General features: G+C 38.9%; 1 protein-coding gene across 2 annotated transcripts in view; it reads left to right on the top strand.

Annotated features, from left to right (window-relative positions):
- Positions 1-19,027, top strand: part of LOC138173362 (ras-related protein Rab-27B) — a 240,163-nt gene that overhangs the window by 128,610 nt on the left and 92,526 nt on the right. Inside the window, exon 1 of one of the 2 annotated variants that reach the window (XM_069103410.1) lies at positions 10,876-11,601. The exons of the other annotated variant lie outside the window; for it this stretch is intronic. The gene's annotated coding sequence lies outside the window, so the exon portion shown is untranslated. Of the gene's footprint in view, positions 1-10,875; positions 11,602-19,027 lie in introns of those variants that run through there. 2 annotated transcript variants of the gene reach the window in all.

Raw genomic sequence — 19,027 nt, 5'->3', positions numbered from 1 at the left:
CTAATATGAAAATGTTTTACATGGTTTCATATGTATAACCTATGTCTGATTCCAAAAAATTGTTGTTAACACACAATTGGGGGAATATATATATATGTTATATATATATATGTATGTGTGTATATATATATATACATATATATATATATATATATATATATATATATATATATATATATATATAGTCTGCCTTAGAACAAAGTTTCTTTCTAATTAATCAGTTACTTACCCTTCAGTCCTGCAACTTTCGGAGCGACAGATCATAGAGCAGTTGCAATGATCCAACTGCAGTGAGTGACTGTTTTAAATGACAGATGTTGGTGGGTGGTAATGATTCAGATGCTACTTATTTTCACCATGAGCTCAATGTGAAGGATTGCAATGTCTCTGGTGCCATTTTTCCACATTTGAAATGAATACTAAGGTATAGCAGGCTATATTACCAACTAAGAATGTTTTGAGACATGGCAACAGATGTGGAATATGTAATCAGTCTCCCAAAGGGATTGATTTTTAAAAGACAGCACTCATTTATATGTATAATTTCTGATTTATGTTTTTTCTATCTCTCATTTCTGAGTATAGTCAGCCTCCAGATATTATTCTTGACTTATGGAAAGTTACAACATAGAAATGCAACTAAAGCACAATTAGAATGTGGTAGCTGACAAAAGATTAATCTATCAGTCAAAACCCAGAATTGGCTGTATTTCACTCTCAGAAAAGAAGTATATGAGGATATTCTTTAATTAATCTAAAGTTTTTAAAGAAATGCTTTATGTTGGCTTTTTTTTTAATATTACTGTCACTTCCCCAAGGCCCTAAGAATCTTGGCTGGCATATGACAAATTAACAAGTTGCAGCTGAGCAAAGTAAATCAACCTTTTGGTCATGTCTGATGGCATAGGCCTCATTTTTCACCAAAAAGTCTAACATGTCTTTGGCCCTCTTTGGAGGGAGATATACCTCACCATCATGCCTCTGAAATTGGTTACTGAGTTGATCAGAATTCTTGTGCCTTTACATTATTGTGATCCTTCTGTAAATCGTTCTCCTGGTTCTGTTTATTTCACTCTGAATGAATTCCTACAAGTCTTTCCAAGTTTTCTTGAATTCTTTATATTTGTTATTTTTATGGTATAATATTTTATAATATTCATATGCCACAATTTGTTCAAACATTTCCTAGCCAGTAGACATCAATTTGTTCCCAGGTTTTTGCTGCCATGAATATTTTAGTATATATGGAATTTTTCCTTCTCTCTTTAAGCTCTTTTGTATATTTACCAAATACAGTAGTGGGATTGCTTAATCAAAGAGGGTGTAGGGTTTACCATGGCTCAGACAATAGCACATTAGTGTATTTATCTTTCTATAGTCCCACCAACATTTGCCATTTGCCAGCTCGCAGCATCTTTGAAGAGTGTAGGGTAGAGCATCAGAGTTGTTTGAATTTGTATATTTGTGTCTAACAGTAGCCATCTTGGGGGGAGAAAAAAAGAAAGTTACATGATAACTTTATATATATTTAAAAGGAATAGCAGGTTGTATATTAAAAAAGAATCTGTAGGGGCAGCTAGATTGCTCAGTGAATAGAGGAACAGCCCTGGAGTCAGGAGGACCTGGGTTTGGATCTGGTCTCAGACACTTAACACACACACACACACACACACACACACACACACAAAACCTAGCTGTGTGACCTTGAGCAAGTCACTTAACCCCAAATGCCCTCCAAAAAGCAAAAAAAAAAATCTGAAATTTTCTCATATTGTAATTAGTGATTTGGAACATTCTTTCATAAGGTTGCTGATCATTTTATTGATTCTTTTGAAAACTGTTTATTCAAAGCTTTTGACCATTTAATTATTAGGAAATCATTTTTATTCTTATATATCTATATTAATTCCCTATATGTCTTGGACTGCAAAGATTTTTTTCTCAATTAACAATTTCCATTTTTATCCTGGATACATTGATTTTGACTGTGTAAAAACTTTGTAATTTTATGCCATGTTAATTGCTTACTTTACTTCTTATCACCAGTATTTCTTGTTTAGTTAAGGAGTCTCCCCCTCATCACAGTTTTACAAGGTACCTTCTTCCATTCTTCTCTAAAGTTTTAGTGATATGATCTTTTACATTTAGATCACATGTCAGTTTGGAGATTATTGTGATATATGGTATAAAATGAAGTCTAAAATTTAATTCTGCCAAACTGCTATCCATTTTCCTCAACAGCCAAATAAAGGATATCTACTCCAGTAGATATGTTCTTGGACTAACTTATGGAACACCCTTCTAGCATATATTTAATCGATTTACCTTTTCATTTTTAAAGTTAGAATCAACTAATGTTGATAATTATTCACATATTCAAATACTCAAATGAACTCAATTGATGGGGATCCCTGCACTTTTCCACAAAGAAAGCTGCTTTAAATAACTTATTCCATTCAAAGTTATAATTACTATTCGTGAATTTCCCTCCATCTTATGTTTACTCACTATTTTCTTTCTCAGACTCTCTTTTTACCCTATCCCTGTTACATTATCTTCTCCTCCCACTCTTCCACTCCATTCTTTTTTTCATCTTTGCCAATTTGAAGGAAATGTGATAGAACATTACCGTTGCTTTAATTTATATTTCTCTCAATATTAGTGAGTTGGAACATTTTTCATGTTTGTTGATAGCATACATTTCTTCATTTGAGAACTGTTTATTTATATCATTTGACTCTCACTCGAAACTGGTTCTTATTCTTATGAATTTTAGTCAGTTCCCTATGTAGCTCAGAAATGAGACCAAACTTGCTGCAGAGATCCCCACTGCCCCATTTAATGACTCTCTTATTCTTAGCAGCATGGGTTTTGTTTGTGCAAAAATATTATAAATATATTTTTCTTTTTTTTAGTTCACTTGCAACACTTTTTTTCCCTTACACAATAACATATTGGGCATTACAAGTCTCTCCTCCTGGGATGATTTACAAATTTTTGGTATTCTATTACATAAAAATTGGTATTCTATTGTCATGTGAGAATATTAAGGCAATGTATAAAAATCTTACATAAAATAGATATACATATTTTTGGAATGTTTATAGATCAACTACAATTATAGTTCATAAGGCTATACATTTCTAGCTATTCATTTATGGTTTCAGATAATCAAAAGTATCAATTTTATCTTCTTTGAACTTCTCTATCCCTTGTCTGGTCATAAACTCTGATCTATAGATGGGGAAATTATTTTCTTCCTTATTCCTCTAATTTTTTTTAGATTATGACCTTTCATATCCAGGTCAAGTATCCATTTAGAATTTATATTAATGTATGGTATAAAGTGTTAGTCGAAATAAATTTATTGGGGTGGGTAGGTGGCACAGTGAATAGAGCACCGGCCCTGGAGTCAGGAGGACCTGAGTTCAAATCCGACCTCAGACACAACACAAAAACTAGCTGTGTGACCTTGAGCAAGTCACTTGACCCCAGTTGCCCTGCCTTCCCCCCTCCAAAAGGAAAAAAAGAGAGAGAAATTCATATCAGATTGCTGTCTAGTTTTCCTCATTTGTTTTTGTCAAACAGTGAGTCTTTATTCTAATAGCTTGGGTCCTTGGTTTATTAAACAAAGCTCTGATTAATTTACTTCTGTGTATTTTATAATTAATCAGTTCTACTGATCAGCTTTTTTTTTAAAGCATTAACAGATAGTTTGATGATTATTGTTTTAGATTGTAGTTTGAAATCCAGTAATGGTAGGCTTCCTTCCTTCCTTTCCATTTTTTTTTCATTATTTCTCTTGAGATTCTTGACCTTTTATGCCTCCACATTTATTTCATTATACATTTTTTTAGTTCATTGGAATAATATTTTAGTATGAGGCCTAATATTTGTGTCAGACCCCATTCTTTACAGTAGTACTATAATACTCTAGCATTATGTTATAACAGGCACGAGTACTAAATCTGGAGTCAAAAGTATCTGGGTTTGAATCCTATTTCTGCCACTTTGTGACAGATTATGTGACCTTGGGCAAGTCATCTAACTTCTCTATACTTTAGTTTCCTCATCCATTAGATGAAGTGGTTAGACTAAATGGCTGAATTATGCTAAACCTATGTCCCTGTGATCCTATAATTATTATTATCTCCATAGTTCAACATACATAGTTCCAACTTTACCTATGGCAAATGAACAACTTTTTTTCTGAGTCCAAACTAAACATTATACAATGGAAAAAATGTATCCTCCCCCCTCCCACAAATTATTTAGGTATTTCTGACAAAAACATGTTGGATCTAAATTATCTGAATTATTGCTTCAGTATTTCATGTCCCTATCCAAAGTGTAATCCTGACTTTCTAGAAGTAATCATTGTAGATACAGGATCAGCAGAACAGGAATGAATCAAATGCTTGTGCCAGCAATGTGAATTCCAAGTGTTTTAATTTGACATCATGATTGAATGACTTAGTTTTCATATTGTTTTTCAAAAGCTAAAGACTATAGAACTTGTAGGGGCAGCTAGGTGACATGGTGGATAGAGTACTGGGCCTAGAGTCAGGAACACTCATCTTCCTGAGTTCAAATCTAGCCTCAGACACTTATTAGATATATGGCCCTCAGTAAGTCATTTAACCCTTTTTGCTTCAGTTTTCTCATCTGTAAAATGAGCTGGAGAAGGTAATGGCAAGTAACTCCAGTATCTTTGCCTAGACAACCCCAAATAGGGACACAAAGAGTCAGACGTGACTAAAATAACTGAAAAAGAACAGAACTTGTAGTGGCAGGATCATAGATTTAGAAACCTAGATATCATCTAGTCTAATCCCCTTGGATTGTTTGTTTCTTTAATGGTTCTGTGATGTCACTGATGCATATGCCCTCTAACAGTGCAGATTGCAACCCACCCATCCAATAATTCTTGTCCATGTTCTCCCAAAGATTCTCCAGAGGATATGCTCAATGTGTTGGAGGACCTGTTCTGTTTTTTTCAATAGTGTGGGTACCAGTCAGTGCAACAGTAGTGGATAGGGTATAGGCCCTGGAACCAGGAAACCTGAATTCATGGAAAAAATCATTTAATTTTTTCAATGGTCAATTTCCTCCTCTGAAAGGGGGGACAAAGTAATGTCTATGGTACCTAAATAACAGGTTTGATTTTTTGTGAGGTTTAAGTAGTATACTGTAAACAAAATGTTCTACAAACTTTAACGTATTATATCAATGCCCACTTTTATCCCTCACTCTTACTACATGACCAGATCAGTTTCTTTTCACTGATATAGGTCCTACCCTCCATAGTCACAGATCACAGTTCTTCTATGACTCAGTAGATGGTCTTAGAGAGTTGCTGTTGCTGATATAATCATCACCCAGTGGCCAAAATGATTCTACTCTTTTCCAAATTTAGTGAGGTTAATTCTTGTGTGACAAATGTGCCCAATTAGTAATATCCCCAAAACACATACTTGAGGGAAGCCCTTTGCCCTCCTGTGCATAGCCTATGAGAACCCAAAAATGCCTCTACACCAGAGTAGGCAGTGGGAAAGGAACTTAATTAGAATATGGCCTTCTACAAACATAATAAGGTACGTTATTTCCAGCTGACCCAAAGTGGGGCATTGGAGTAGAAAAGTCACTTTAAGTATGAGTTGGCCATATGGCAGATTCTGTGGATCTAGACTCCCTAACCACTAACTAATCAACAAACACTTAAGTGGTAAATGCTTGCAAAATGCTCTTAGAAATTTTCTATTTTTAAAGACCATCCCCATTCTGACCTCTGAAACCAGATGGGTGCTTAGCTTATGGACAGAATCCTCACACACCAGCATTCTGATCTTTCTCCATTTTGTTGTGCTTTACTCCCCTTCACAAACTGTTTTTTGCACATGACATTCCTCCTGACTCCATGCTTTGCCACTCGCTGCCCTCCATGCCTAGAGAGCTCTCCCTCCTTTCTTGGGCCTCCTGGCTTCTCTAGCTTCCTTCAAGTCTCACCTTCTGCAGTAGGTCTTTCCAATTCTCCTTCACTGCTGGTGTGTTTCCTCTGAGATTACTTCCCATTCACTCTAGGTAGGTATCTCATATGTATATCTTAGATGTACTTAGTTGTTCTCATATTGCCTCCATCACTAAACTGTGAGTTCTTTGAAGGCAAGGACAATGCCTTTGTTTTTATCTCTATGTCTTGCACAGTACCTGGCACATAGTAAGGACTTCATAAACACTTGGGGACTGCCTGATCAGGATAATGACTGTGTAGTAAGCCAGCTTTGCAAACAGAGCAAGTGTAAAGATCTCTGGGGAAACCTCCATATCTTTACAACAGACATCACCTGGGAGGAAAAGATTAAACATATATGTTTATCCATTTGCACAGCTTACATAGGAAACACACAAAATGAAGTATCTTCATCTTGCAGATGAGGATGTTGAGGCTAAAATAATTTTGGGAATAAGATTGATATTATTGAAAGTCCTGCATACATATTTCTAGCCAGACCCAGCCTTACAGATGGAAATCAGAAACAGGTCTCCTGATGCAGACATGCCAACATGCTCAAAGTCATGTGCTTACAAGGAAAGTCAGTGAAGCATGAATTCTTCTGAAAGCAGTAAGAGAAATTGGCAGGGATGATTCTAGCCCTAGGAACATGAGCCCTGGGAACTTGATCTTGTGACGTGTTAGTCATGCTGTACATACTTTGGGGTTTCCTCTAATTGGGGAGGGAGTGATAGTTTTTTATGATTAGATAAACTTGATCAAAAATGACCTGAACCTGGAGGCCCACTCAAGAATGGCTCCCTAATCTTAATCTGTCATTAGTTGGTATTTCCGTCAAGACTTTTAACGAAAATCTTTTTCACATAATCATCTTTGTGTTATAGGACTTTAGTCAATCAACAGCCACTGTGCTAGGTACTGGAGATATAAAGCCCAAAGTGATACCCTTGAGAAAAAACCTTGAGAAAACAAAATAGATAAAAATAGCCATCTTTGCTTCTTGTCTTCTGGTCTCATTGGCATTTTCCATTGATTTTAACCTTCTCATGTTCTTTGGAAGATTCGTTAGCACCCTGGTTATCTGAAGCCTCTAAGTTTTCTCACAAGCTTCACTTCATGCCTGTAATGTCCTTCCTTTCCCAGTATACGCATATCTTTTCCTTTCATCATTCTTAAACATCCTTAAATGATCCTCCTTTAAACTTGCTACCTGAAGTCTTGCCTGGGTAGCTTGCTACGAGTCCTTATACTGCCTTCGTGGAATGTAATTATTGCAAAGGAACATAAAATATCTGGCATTCAATGCCCTTAATATTGTTTTCTTCACTCCTCACTTAATCAATATTCTCATATTATAAAATTTCTATAATACTTTCTCTATTGAAATAGGGACCTGTGTGTATCAGAGTATCTCCTTGAATAGGTGTCTATATCAGTATCGTCTGGATTGCAAACTCATTGAGGACAAGGATTCGGTAGAATTATTTTGCTTTGTGTGAAATCATGTTGAAGGGAGGTTTTAAAGAAGGTGATTAAGTTATGTCATTGTCTTGTTTTCACAGATTTCTCATTTTTTCAATAAGCAGTGTTATTGTCTTTTCAAAATATTGCCTTAATACCCATTGCTTTAAGGGCATCTTTCTTCATACATGCCACTTCTGGTTCTACTTGACCACCCTTCTGCTGAAAAAAACAAGGTTTAACCAAAACAAAGCGAAATAAAACCTAAGACTTCTTCCACCAGCCTCTCTAACTCCATACACACTCTCTCTGCCAGTGGGGACATACCTGGCTCCTGGTTCAGAATCTAAAGATCAGGAATGGGGTAGGTAACTCTAGGTCACATTGGATACTGGCACATTTTGTGATATCACCTATGCATATGAAAATTAAAATGTGTCATAATCAAAATAGCAGGGAATATTTTTCTGTTAGCAGTAGTTGAACTGAAAATCTAGGTAACGAATACAGTCACTATTATCATCCAACTAATACCTTAGCAAAAACCATATAGCAACTTTTTCCAGGTGTACTGTTTCCTCTAACATCTGTGTAGTCCTGCATTTGGAAACATAAACACAGTCACACACACTTAGTCAGAGGTCCACAGTGGATACATCTATTTCTGTACCACCTAAATGTTGGTTCTTGAGATAATAAATGAATGAATGAATGAAAACACATTATTAAAGAGTTATTATATGCCTGACACTGATCTAAGTGCTAGGGAAACAAATATGAAAAAAAAAAACTTTGCCCTCAAAGTGCTTACATTCTAATTGGGGGAGGGGAGGTAGCCAAGAGAAGTGTTATGGTCAAAGGTTTAGAGGCAGAAGAGACTTTAGGGAACAATTAGTTTACATCTCCCAATGTTCCTATATTTATCATCAAGGAAACTAAGACCCCAAGAGAGCAAGTGAAATGGTCCAGGTTATACATACAGGTGACAGAGTTGGAATTGAAATCCAGGTCCTCTGACTCGAAATAGAATGGCTTTTCCACTGCACTATGATGTGAAAAACATTTAAATGTATGCAAGTCATACTCTTTTAGAACCATAGGGTCATAGATTTAGAGCTGGAAGTGACCATAGGTGCATTCTAGTTCACCATCCTCCTTTCACAGATGAAATGGATGCGCTGTCCATGGATTCACAGGTAGTAGGTAGCAGAGCCGATATTCTCCAAACTCTCCTGCCATCTCTGTAGTGAGAATTCACTACTACAGGAGAACCAGAATGACTTGTTGAGAATGTGTCAGGAGACATTCCAGTTTTCCCTTAAACAGAGTACTTTGCTATACCAGTTACTGATAAAGCTATACTCTTTGAAATGATTCATGGCTATTCTTCCTTTTTTTTCTCTCCCCTCTTCCAATTTTGGGCAAATGTGGGGAATGGGATGGGAAGGGAGAGCAAGAAGAATGACAGAATGTTAAAACTGAAAAGAAACTTAAGACATATTGTTGAACACTTTCATTTGACAAATGGGGGGAAAATGAAGTCTAAACATTTCCAAAGAGGGATGCATAAAGTAATCTGTAGGATACATCTTACAGCACCAACAGTTAGAAGATGGAGATTGGAGAACCCACTCTCACTAAATAACTAATCATGGGTGTGTGGTCTCAAACAATGTCACCACCTCTTTCATGAGAATGCCCACTGGAGGAGATCTGGGATGCAGGTTACATGTAAGCTGGGGGTGGGTGAGGGAATTTTCCTGACTGTGCCTGAGCAACTGCTGTGGGCATCTAGATTGTAACTACTCCAAGCAGCTCGTGATGACTGGCACAGGAGGAGAGAGTAGCAGTGAATCCAAGGGTATCTTTCTGCAGCTCCTACTACCAGTGTCACTGCCCTGTCTCTTCCTTGCCAGGACCAAGTAGCATTTTAACCTCTGAATTTGCTGCCCCCAAGACATTAGAAATTGATTCATTAGTTTTTTGGTATGCATGAAGGTATGTACTTGTACTCCCTTGCCCGGATGAACTGGTCCCCTGCCCCACTTGATTTACTTCTTATAGAGCTCAAGGTCACAGACCTACTCTTTCTACTTCTTTATCCTCGGATCCCACTTCACTTATTCAGGCAGCCAGATCCTCAGACGTTGCCTTGCCTTCTAGCATGATCTCAGGCTCCAGTCCTAGTCCCTCTCCCCAGGCAGTTTGGTTCTAAGACCTTAGGACCCAATCCTATACCCAGAGACCATTTAAAATAATATTTAATTTATATTTATTTACATAATATTTATATTTATTTAAAATAGAGGTATATTTTTGATAGAATCTAAGATATTCATTTCATCTTTTAAAAATATCTATCTCTAATCATTTTATTATGTATGTAATATATGGATATAGCAGTATCTGTAAAGCAACTTCATTGTGACTTCATTTTTATAGGAAATTTTTTGGTAAGGAAACTCCCTCTACCAAAGCAAGTTGATGCCTTCTCCAAAATTTAGTCTTAGCAAGTTCCTTAGAGCACTTAGAAGTTAAGTGACTTGATTAGGGTCATACCATCAGTAAGTAGTAGAAGTGGGACCTGAAATCAGATTTTCCTGGATTGGAGCCAGCTCCTCATGCCCTGTGTCACTCTGACTCTTTTCTACATTAATAAATATACATGAGATATGGAAGCCCCATCACCATTTTTTTTAGACTAACAAGTAGATGTGATTAACAATAAAGGAAGTCTGGTGACCATTGCCTTCACCAGAAATGGACTGACCGGCTTGGAAGTCATACAACTTCTATTCCAGGTCTCCTAAGGTTCAGAGTATGAACCCTTTCTACTACTTCCCTAGATACAGCTGCCTGACTTAATCATTTGTTGATTCATTTTGGCCTCATGCTCAGCTTCCACTCCCCAGATCGTGGGGATAGAGGGTGTAGAAAAAACAAAACAAGAGAAGCAGGATCTTCCACCTCCTGGCTGTTCCCCACTTTTCCTCCTCCCCTTCTTCTGGCACTCCCCCTCTTCCTCCTCCTTTCCCTTCCCTAACCCTAGGTGCTACCCGAATCCTGTGTCAATGGTTCTGTGGTTAAGTCTACTGGCCACACCAGAACCAAGTAAAAATCAGTGAAACCAATCAGACTGCATTGTCAACGTGATGCCAAAGACCTCCTCTGGCCTTCCTTTTAAAAATTCGTGTTTTATTTATTTATTTTGCTGAGTTGATGCCATTAATTGGCTGGGGGGGTGTCATCTAGACTAGACATAGACTTGGCCAGTTAATTGTCCCATTACCATCTGCAGAGCAGAGTTTTAGCAAACACAGGTACAAATATTTACACAAGGGACCAGAAGTCTTGTATTCATTTATTTGTCAGCTCACTTTGGCATTAGACCTTATTTACCATGAGATGTGTACAGGAAGCCGGGCCTGGACTGTGCATAGCGACAGCCTTAGGACGCTCAACTTTTCCAAAGCGTAATTCCCATTCCCCCTTTTCACCTGGACTCTTCCTCTGTCCTCTACCTCTGGATCCTTGCCTTGCGATGCCTCGCTCCTGGTAGCTGAGGCTCTTTGGGGAAAATTGTGTGTTGGAAGCGTGTCCCTCCAGTGCCCCGGGCTGTGTAAAGAAACGGCTGCGTAAACGCAGAAGAGAAATGCATAGAATCAAGGCCCCTGCTAGGCTTTCTGTTGGAGAATTCCGCCAGCAGCTGTCAACCAAGTTGCCTTTCCAGGCAGCTGAGTCACAAACAAGATTTGCCGGAGGTGAGTTCCTCATATCCTTGTTAAGGCTCCGGAGGCACGCCTTCTTTTCATACAAACCTTTCAGATAGAAGCAGCCTCAGTCGACTTCAAGGGGGTGGGTGGTGCCACTGGAGAACTGCAACTGCCAGTCTTGCCGGACGGGGTCTAGGAGAGAAAGCCAGACGGCATCTCGGGATTCCAAAAGCGGGTACCTATTCCCCCTCACCCCCCGTGACTGTCGCCTGCTAAAAATCCAATTCTGCTTTTGCTGCTGTGGTTGAACCCCGGGAAGCTGCACAGCTGGGACACTCCTCACTGAAGGGAAAGGGAGCCGGCTGTGAAACCCGACACCCATCCCTCTGCGAGCAAAGGAAACTTCGCACGCTGGTGAGTTGGGAAAGCCGGGCGGCCGCGGAGAGGCAGGGATGACTGGAATGCGCTTCCCCCGTTTAGTGTAGACGCATCAGCCAGCTCTGTAGCCGGCTAGGGAGGAAGTGAGACGTGGAGACCGAGGTGCTGTGGGCCTGCAAAGAAGCAGACAGCTGCCGGGTTTTCTGCAATTCTCAGGCTTGGCGGGGCAGCCTGGAGACGCGCGGTTTCCAGCCTAGTCGGACAGGGAGAAGGCGTTGGCATGCAGGGCACGCAGCAGCTGGAAACTTACTTGGAGGCTTTTGTGGGATATCTGCATTTCAAACAGCTGGATTTGTTTAGTTTGAGTTTTTTTTTTTTTTTCAAGCAGTGTAAATGCCAACTTCTTTTAATTTGGTGGAATGTCAGTTAGAAATAACATGTTTCTGATTTGATCTTCAGTGGGAAAATGAGATTAAGGCAAAAGAATCCAGGTGCAAATTTCACTAGGTGAAACACAGAAAACTCAGGAGTAATATCTATTTTCCACTTAAAACAAAATCCTCATCTGCTCCTAAATAAATTCTGCATCATTTATTTTGAATTAAGGAGTCAAAACGTATTAAGTTTCATTCAAAGGATTTCTCAATCACAATCAATGAGGGTCTGAAACCTAAGGATGCCCATGCTGAGGAAGTGCTCAGTTTAAAAGGCAGGGAATGTCTCAAGAAAGCAACTTCTGATAAATGCCTGCTACCTGAGAGATCAGTGCCAGCTGCTTCTGTCCAGAGCTAAAATTAGTAGCATGACCCTGCAGGTGCTCATATGAGATGTCATCAGGCCAAAAAGGAATATCTGTGCCTTCAGTGTCATGGACAAGAGAACTAACATCCAGGTCATTCACATTGGAATAGCAGAGTCCCCTTTCCCTCAGGGTGCAGTTTGTCAGCCTAAAGTAGTGCTCAGTATGAGTCAGAGTTTGATGATTTAAACTTTGAAAAGTAATAGATGAAAGCTTTTTAACAAATCAATGCTGGATTTTACAGCTCTATATTTTGGGACATGGGTTCATTGTGCTAGCAAGCTGTGACATTGGTAAGCCAGTCATCACCCATAAATCACAATAACAAAGCTGTTCTAAGTCCAAGCAGAATGGGCAAAATGATCCCTAGCTACATGCCATTTGTGGCATTTGCCCCCAAACAGTTGTTCATATTCCCTAAATGTCTTCTACTCCTCCCCATGAGATCAGGCTTCCCTGCTGCAAAAAGGAGATTCCTATAGAGCTGAAAACATATTCCATTCATGGCTGAATAATTTAATATTAATAAGCTTTTTTGTTTGCTAAAATATACTATGCACACCCCACTTGAGTTTTTACATCATTGCTTTCAAAAGGAGCACAAAGCATTTCAGAAGAAACTGGATGAGCCTGTTCTAGTAGCTGCCAAGAAAGGATAAAAGGAAACTGTCAAAAACTTGAGCAAATGACAATTCCTCCTTCTCATCAGTTTTTTTTCCCCACATCTTGGACATGAACGTATTTGACTTGACAGGAAAGGAAACCTTTTGGAAACTGATATTCCTTCTCTGCAACTTAAGTCATTTGAACAAATGCAAAGTTAATTTGCAATGTTGTCCTAAGATTTGCTTTTTTTGGTTTAATGAACTGTTTGGGAGAAGTGGAAGTGATCTGAAAAAAAAATCAAAATACCAAAAAATAAAATATCTGGTTATTTTTAATGTTCAAACCAGGAGACTTCTGCTTAATTTCATTACTCTAAATACTAGTTCACTAGACCCAGATTCTGCAACAAAAGGTTAAGGGATTGATACCACAAGTGGGAGGGTTCTGCTCTGGATTAATCTAGTTCTCTGAATTTATTGGCTAAAGATCTGACATTTTAGCAATAGTATAACTTTGTATAGCACTACCTTAAATAGAGGATATAATAAATAAATGGAGGAATAACAGAGAAAGTATAAAACCAGCCCTTCCCAGTAGTGATACTGCATGGTGCAATGGTTAGAACCCTGGGCTTGGAGTCAGGAAGACCAGAATTCAAATATGGCCTCAGACACTAGCCATGTGACCTTGGGCAAGTCACTTTTAGTTTGTGTTAGTTTCTTCTACTGTGTAATGGGAATGCAAATTTGGAAGATCTTCCCTGCCCCTAGACTAAAATGCACCTGAAGCCTGGGGAGGGAGGCTTGTTTTTCAGTAGATACTTCTTGATTGGCCAGTGAGTCAATAAGGTTGTTATATTCTCTGAGCCAGGAGAAGGCTATATAAGCCCTGATGTGTAGCTTTGTTTTGGGACTCACTTTGAGATGTGTTCTGTGATTTGATCTGAATTCTGGGAAGCCGTTGTTGAGAGTCCCCCGGCTTTGAAAAACCCAGATGTGGAAACCCAGATGTTGACTGGGTATGGATGTAATGGCTGAACAGTTTGGAAAGCTGTCTACTTGATCTGTTTCTGTCTTGATAATTCTGCCTGTATGCTTTGAAGTTCAGGGTGCTGACCATTTCCCCTGAACAAGGTAAACGATATATGTCTGACTGATTAAAGTAAGCTTGTTAACCCATTTTGAGTTGCTTTCCTTTAACAAAGCAGATCCAAGAACCTGTATGGGCGGCAAACCCTGAGGACGTTCTTGGGGTGCTTGCTGCTACAAATGGGGATAATAATAGCACTTACATCCCAGGGTTGTTGTGAGGATCAAATGAGAAAATATTTGTAACAGTGCTTAGCAGAGTAGGTATTTAGTAAATATTGTTCCCTTCCCCTCCTAAAGGAAAGTGGCCCTGTCTTCACCATTGGACAAGCTTACTTACTCAGAATATAGAAACCTAAATGAAGATGATAATAAGATTCTGTCTGCACCATGCCAAAAAAGCTAGAACAAGAAGGTGGCAATCCTAAACCCATTAGTTCAGTCACCTTAGCCCTATAACTGGTCAATTAGTGGGATAAAATATGTCAAGTTCATTGTTAGTTTTAATATAGGTGTGGCAAGTAAAGGACCAGGTACTGTCAACGTGAAATTTTGACTAATAAATCAAGAATAATTCAAATGTGAAAGAAAAAAAAAGGGAGTCAGCCAAAGAAACCAACTCGATTTCATGGTGAGTTCTCTGATGAACACATTTTAAAAGAACAATGTAGTGAAGTTGGAAGGGGAGGTGTCTGATTAAAGATGAATTCAAAAGAATGGCACTAAGTTCTGAGGATAATATCAGGCCATAGAAAGACAGGAATGACAAGAGGTTCAGAAAAATGCTAAAGACAACACAAAAAGGGCTTGGAGGAGGGGTATATTTGTAGTAAGAAGATGTACCAGGAAGATTTCTTGGGTGGTGCAGTGGCAAGAAGGCTGGATTTGGAATCAAAGTACCTGGGTTAGAATCCTGGCTTTATTATCTTACCTATGTGGTGTTAGCCAAGTCAATTAATGTCTGGGCCTTTTTTTCCCCATAAGTAGAGCCAGGAGGTTGAGGACTAGATGACCAGGCCAGCTCTAAACCTTTGATTCTAAGCTTATCACTTGAGCCCAATGACAAATAAAAAGAATTACTTACCTCCCATTTTGTTTCAGTCTTTTTCCTGAATAAACAATGATCATGGAATAATAAGATCATAGATTCAGAGTTGAAAAAGAACCTTAGAGGTCATTTATTCAAAACCCATCATTTTACAGATGAGGAAATAGTAGCTCAGAGAAGTTAAGTGATTTGCCCAGTCACACATGTAGTAAGTGTCATAGTTGGGATTTGAACCTCAACTCTAAACCTGGTGGTCTTTTTGTTATACCATACTAGCTTTCAGAGTGGAAAGGGAAGAACATTGTTAATAAGGGATTAAAGCTCATAGCATATAATAAAAAGATAATAAGAGAACATGTATTTACCTCAAATAGGTCCCTGTTTTCAGGTCTAACTAAATTACATTAAAGAATTATGAAAGAATTTGCAGATATGATAAAAGAGGCAGCCCTGAATAATCCTTGAGAAATCATGGGGAAAGGAAGAAGTGTCAGAATTCTGAAGATAGGCAAATATCCCAATTTTTCAAAAAGAACAAAAATAGATTCTGATAGCTATAGATTAGTCAGTTTGATGTTGATGTCTAGTAAAATTCTACATGAGACTATTAAACACAGTGTTTGTGGGCCTTTTAGAAAGATGATAGTGATCATTAGAAACCAACATGGTCTAACTAAGAATAAGTTATGCCAACTTAACCCAACATAGAAAGGAAATTAATTTACTGGACTGATAGTTCAAGAGAATACTGTAGTTTATCTTGATCTCAGTAAGGCATGTACCATAATGACTCATGATACCCTCGTGGACAAGATGGACTAAGATAATTATTCAGTTAGATACATTTCCAACTAGCTGAATAAACATGTACAAAGGATATCAATGGATCCATGAAAACCTAGAGGTAAGATCCTACCCTGCCTCTGGGTACTGTTTTTGGCCATATACCATTCATCATTTTATCAGTGAATTGGCATCAGTAATGGAGTTGAAGTGTGCAAGGCAATATAACCCTGAAGGTAGCTCTCTGATCTATCCCCCACTGTGTTTTTTAAATCATTTTCCTGAGGTGAAGGGTATGCCCCATCAAAGGGTACAAAGGCAATTGTGATAGCATGACTTGTAGAGCCCAGAATGAAATCTGAATGTGTAAGAAAAAAAGGGAGTAATCTAAAGAAACCAACTTGATTTCATGGAGAGTTCTCTGATGAACTGCCAGTCTAAGCTAATTAAGGTGAAAAAATAATGGTGCCAAGAGGGTGAGTGAATAGAAGCAAGACCTGAAACTAGGCAGTCAGATAGACTGGGAAAGCCTGACCAACAGGGATTACCAAAGGTAAAATTCAAGGAGAAAGCAAGGAAACATGTGATAGTGATTTCTGCAGGTGATGAAATTAGAGAACTAGAAAGCAATACAGTTGGAAACAATAGCATAGCTGTGAGTTGAGCATGGACCTTGAGCATTGTGGGAATTTAATGGAATGATTGAAAGCTATGCAAGTTGGATCCAATGGTGCATTGGTGAGCTGTCTTGGTCTGAAAGGGGCTATACTTCCAGTAGAACCTCAAGGATTGATAGGATGGCAGCATTAGACTTCTTACACCAAAGGATTTTCTGGAAGAGGAGGTAGGGGAATGACTGAGGAGAGGATCCCTAGGGGTGAACTCCCTCCCCCTCACTTCTGCATCTTTTGGTCTTCATTGTCTCCTTCCCAAGAAGAAATCATGGAGGAGAGTGGGGAGTCTAAGAGCTGACAAGGGAATTAAAATATAGAAGGTATGTTTATCAGGTTTGTGCATGATTCATAGCTGGGAGGGGTAGCTGGTATGTTAAGTGATAGAATCAGAATTATCTTGATAGCACAGAAAAATTAACCAAACCCAACAAGATTTTCTTTAACATTACAAATGAAAAGTCAAGCTTCAACGTTCAAAAATCAATTTCACCCACAGGATGAAAAGTACCTGCTTTGATAAATGTTCATGTGACAGAGATTTAAGGGTTTGATCTTGCCTTAGTGCAATATGAGGCAAAAATGACTACCAAGAGAGCTAATGTTGTCTTAATCACACAGCCACTGCCTTAGTCCAGGTCACCATCATGTGTCACCTAGACTATTGAAGTGGCCTCTCCATTAGTCTCCCTTCCTCAAGTGTCTTCCTGCTGAATTCCATTCTATCCTCTAACCAGCTGCCAAAGGGATTTTCATGAAGCACAGACCTGACTACACCACTACCTTATCCAGTAAACTCCAGTGCCTCCCTTTTGCCTCCAAGATTAAATATTTATTCCTCTATTTAGTTTTTTTTCTTGTTGTTGCTTTATTTTTGGAGGGGGGCGTAGGGCAATTGGGTTTAAGTGACTTGCCCAAGGTCACACAGCTAGTAAGAGTTAAGTGTTTGAGTCCAGATTTTATCTCAGGTCCTCCTGACTCCAGGGCCAGTGCTGTATTCACTATGCCCCCTAACAACCTCCTCTGTTGAGTTTTTAAAGTCCTTCACAACCTGCCCCTAACCTGTCTCTCCAGTCTTACATATTCTCCTTCTTGTAGCATTCTCCAATCCAGCCAGTCTGGGCTTCTTTCTATTCCTCTTACTTGGCACTCTATCTCATCTCTATGTCTTTGCAGTGGCCATTCTCTGTACTTGCAATGCTCTCCCCCATGATTTTCATCTCATACAATCCCTCATTTCCTGCAGGATGCAGTTCAAGCCCTACCTACCTTCTGCACTAAGACTTTACTGATTTTCCCAAATCCTAGAGCTTTCTTTTTCTAATTACCTTGTATTCATTTTATGTTACTGATGTTCAGTAGTTTTCAGTCTGATTCTTCATGACCTCATTTGGGGTTTTCTTGGCAAAGGTACTGGAATGTTTTGCCGTTTCCTTCTCCAGCTCATTTTATAAATGAGGGAACTGAGGCAAACAGGGTTGAGTGACTTGCTCAGGGTCACACAGCTTTTAAGTGTCTGAGGCCAAATTTGAACTCAGGAAGGTGAGTCTTCTGACTCCAGGCACTGCACTCTATCTGCTTCTCCTAGTATTCATTTTATAGGGACTCTATATTTGTGTATTATACGAAGATTGCTAGATGAGTCGTTTCTCATGGAATGTTTGAGAATAGCATTGATTTCAGTTTTTTTTTTTGTATCCCCAGCAGCTAGCACAGTGCTTGACACATAGTAGACAGTTGATAAATACTGGTTGGTTGGTTGATTGATTGGTCTGCTTTCATGGAAGAATCGTGTAGATAAGAGGAAAGAACAGTTCCTCTCTACTTCACGCTGACCAGACAATATCTGGAACATTAAGTCTCATTCTAGGCATAAAAGTTGATGATGATACTATAATTCTATGTCCCTGAGTAACATAACACTTACAATGTATTATTTTTTTTAATGAATACTTTGGTTGATGTTTCATGGTCCTATTAGCAACTCAGAACTCGAGAAGTAATCATTTGACCACCTGGTAGAAATGCTACAAGTTGGCAAGTGTTGGGTGGGGCTAGGTTAAATCAAGCCCTGTGGGGAACCTTACCATTCAGCCTAGTGATGCAGTGGATGGGATGCTGGGCTTGAGTCAACAAGACCTGTGTTAAAATCTAGCCTCAGACACTTGCCAGTTTTGTGACCCTGGGCATATCACTTAATTTCTATTTACCTCTGTTTCCTCATCTGTGAAATGACCATAACAATAGCACCTACCTCCCAGGATTGTTGTGAGGGTCAAAAAAAGATAAAAATTGTAAAGTACTTAGCACAGTGCCTGGCACATAGTAATAGTAGTAGTAGTAGTAGTAGTAGTAGTAGTAGTAGTAGTAGTAGTAGTAGCAGTAGCAGCAGCAGCAGCAGCAGCAGCAGCAGCAGCAGCAGTAGTAGTAGTAGTAGTAGTAGTAGTAGTAGTAGTAGTAGTAGTAG

This window comes from Petaurus breviceps, unplaced genomic scaffold, assembly GCF_028583685.1.
Source record: "Petaurus breviceps papuanus isolate PSGF00001 unplaced genomic scaffold, PetGlider_PUasm1.0 129, whole genome shotgun sequence".
Taxonomy (NCBI): Eukaryota; Metazoa; Chordata; class Mammalia; order Diprotodontia; family Petauridae; genus Petaurus; species Petaurus breviceps.
Note: the sequence above shows the minus strand (reverse complement) of the source record. Positions and strands in the feature narration are given on the sequence as shown.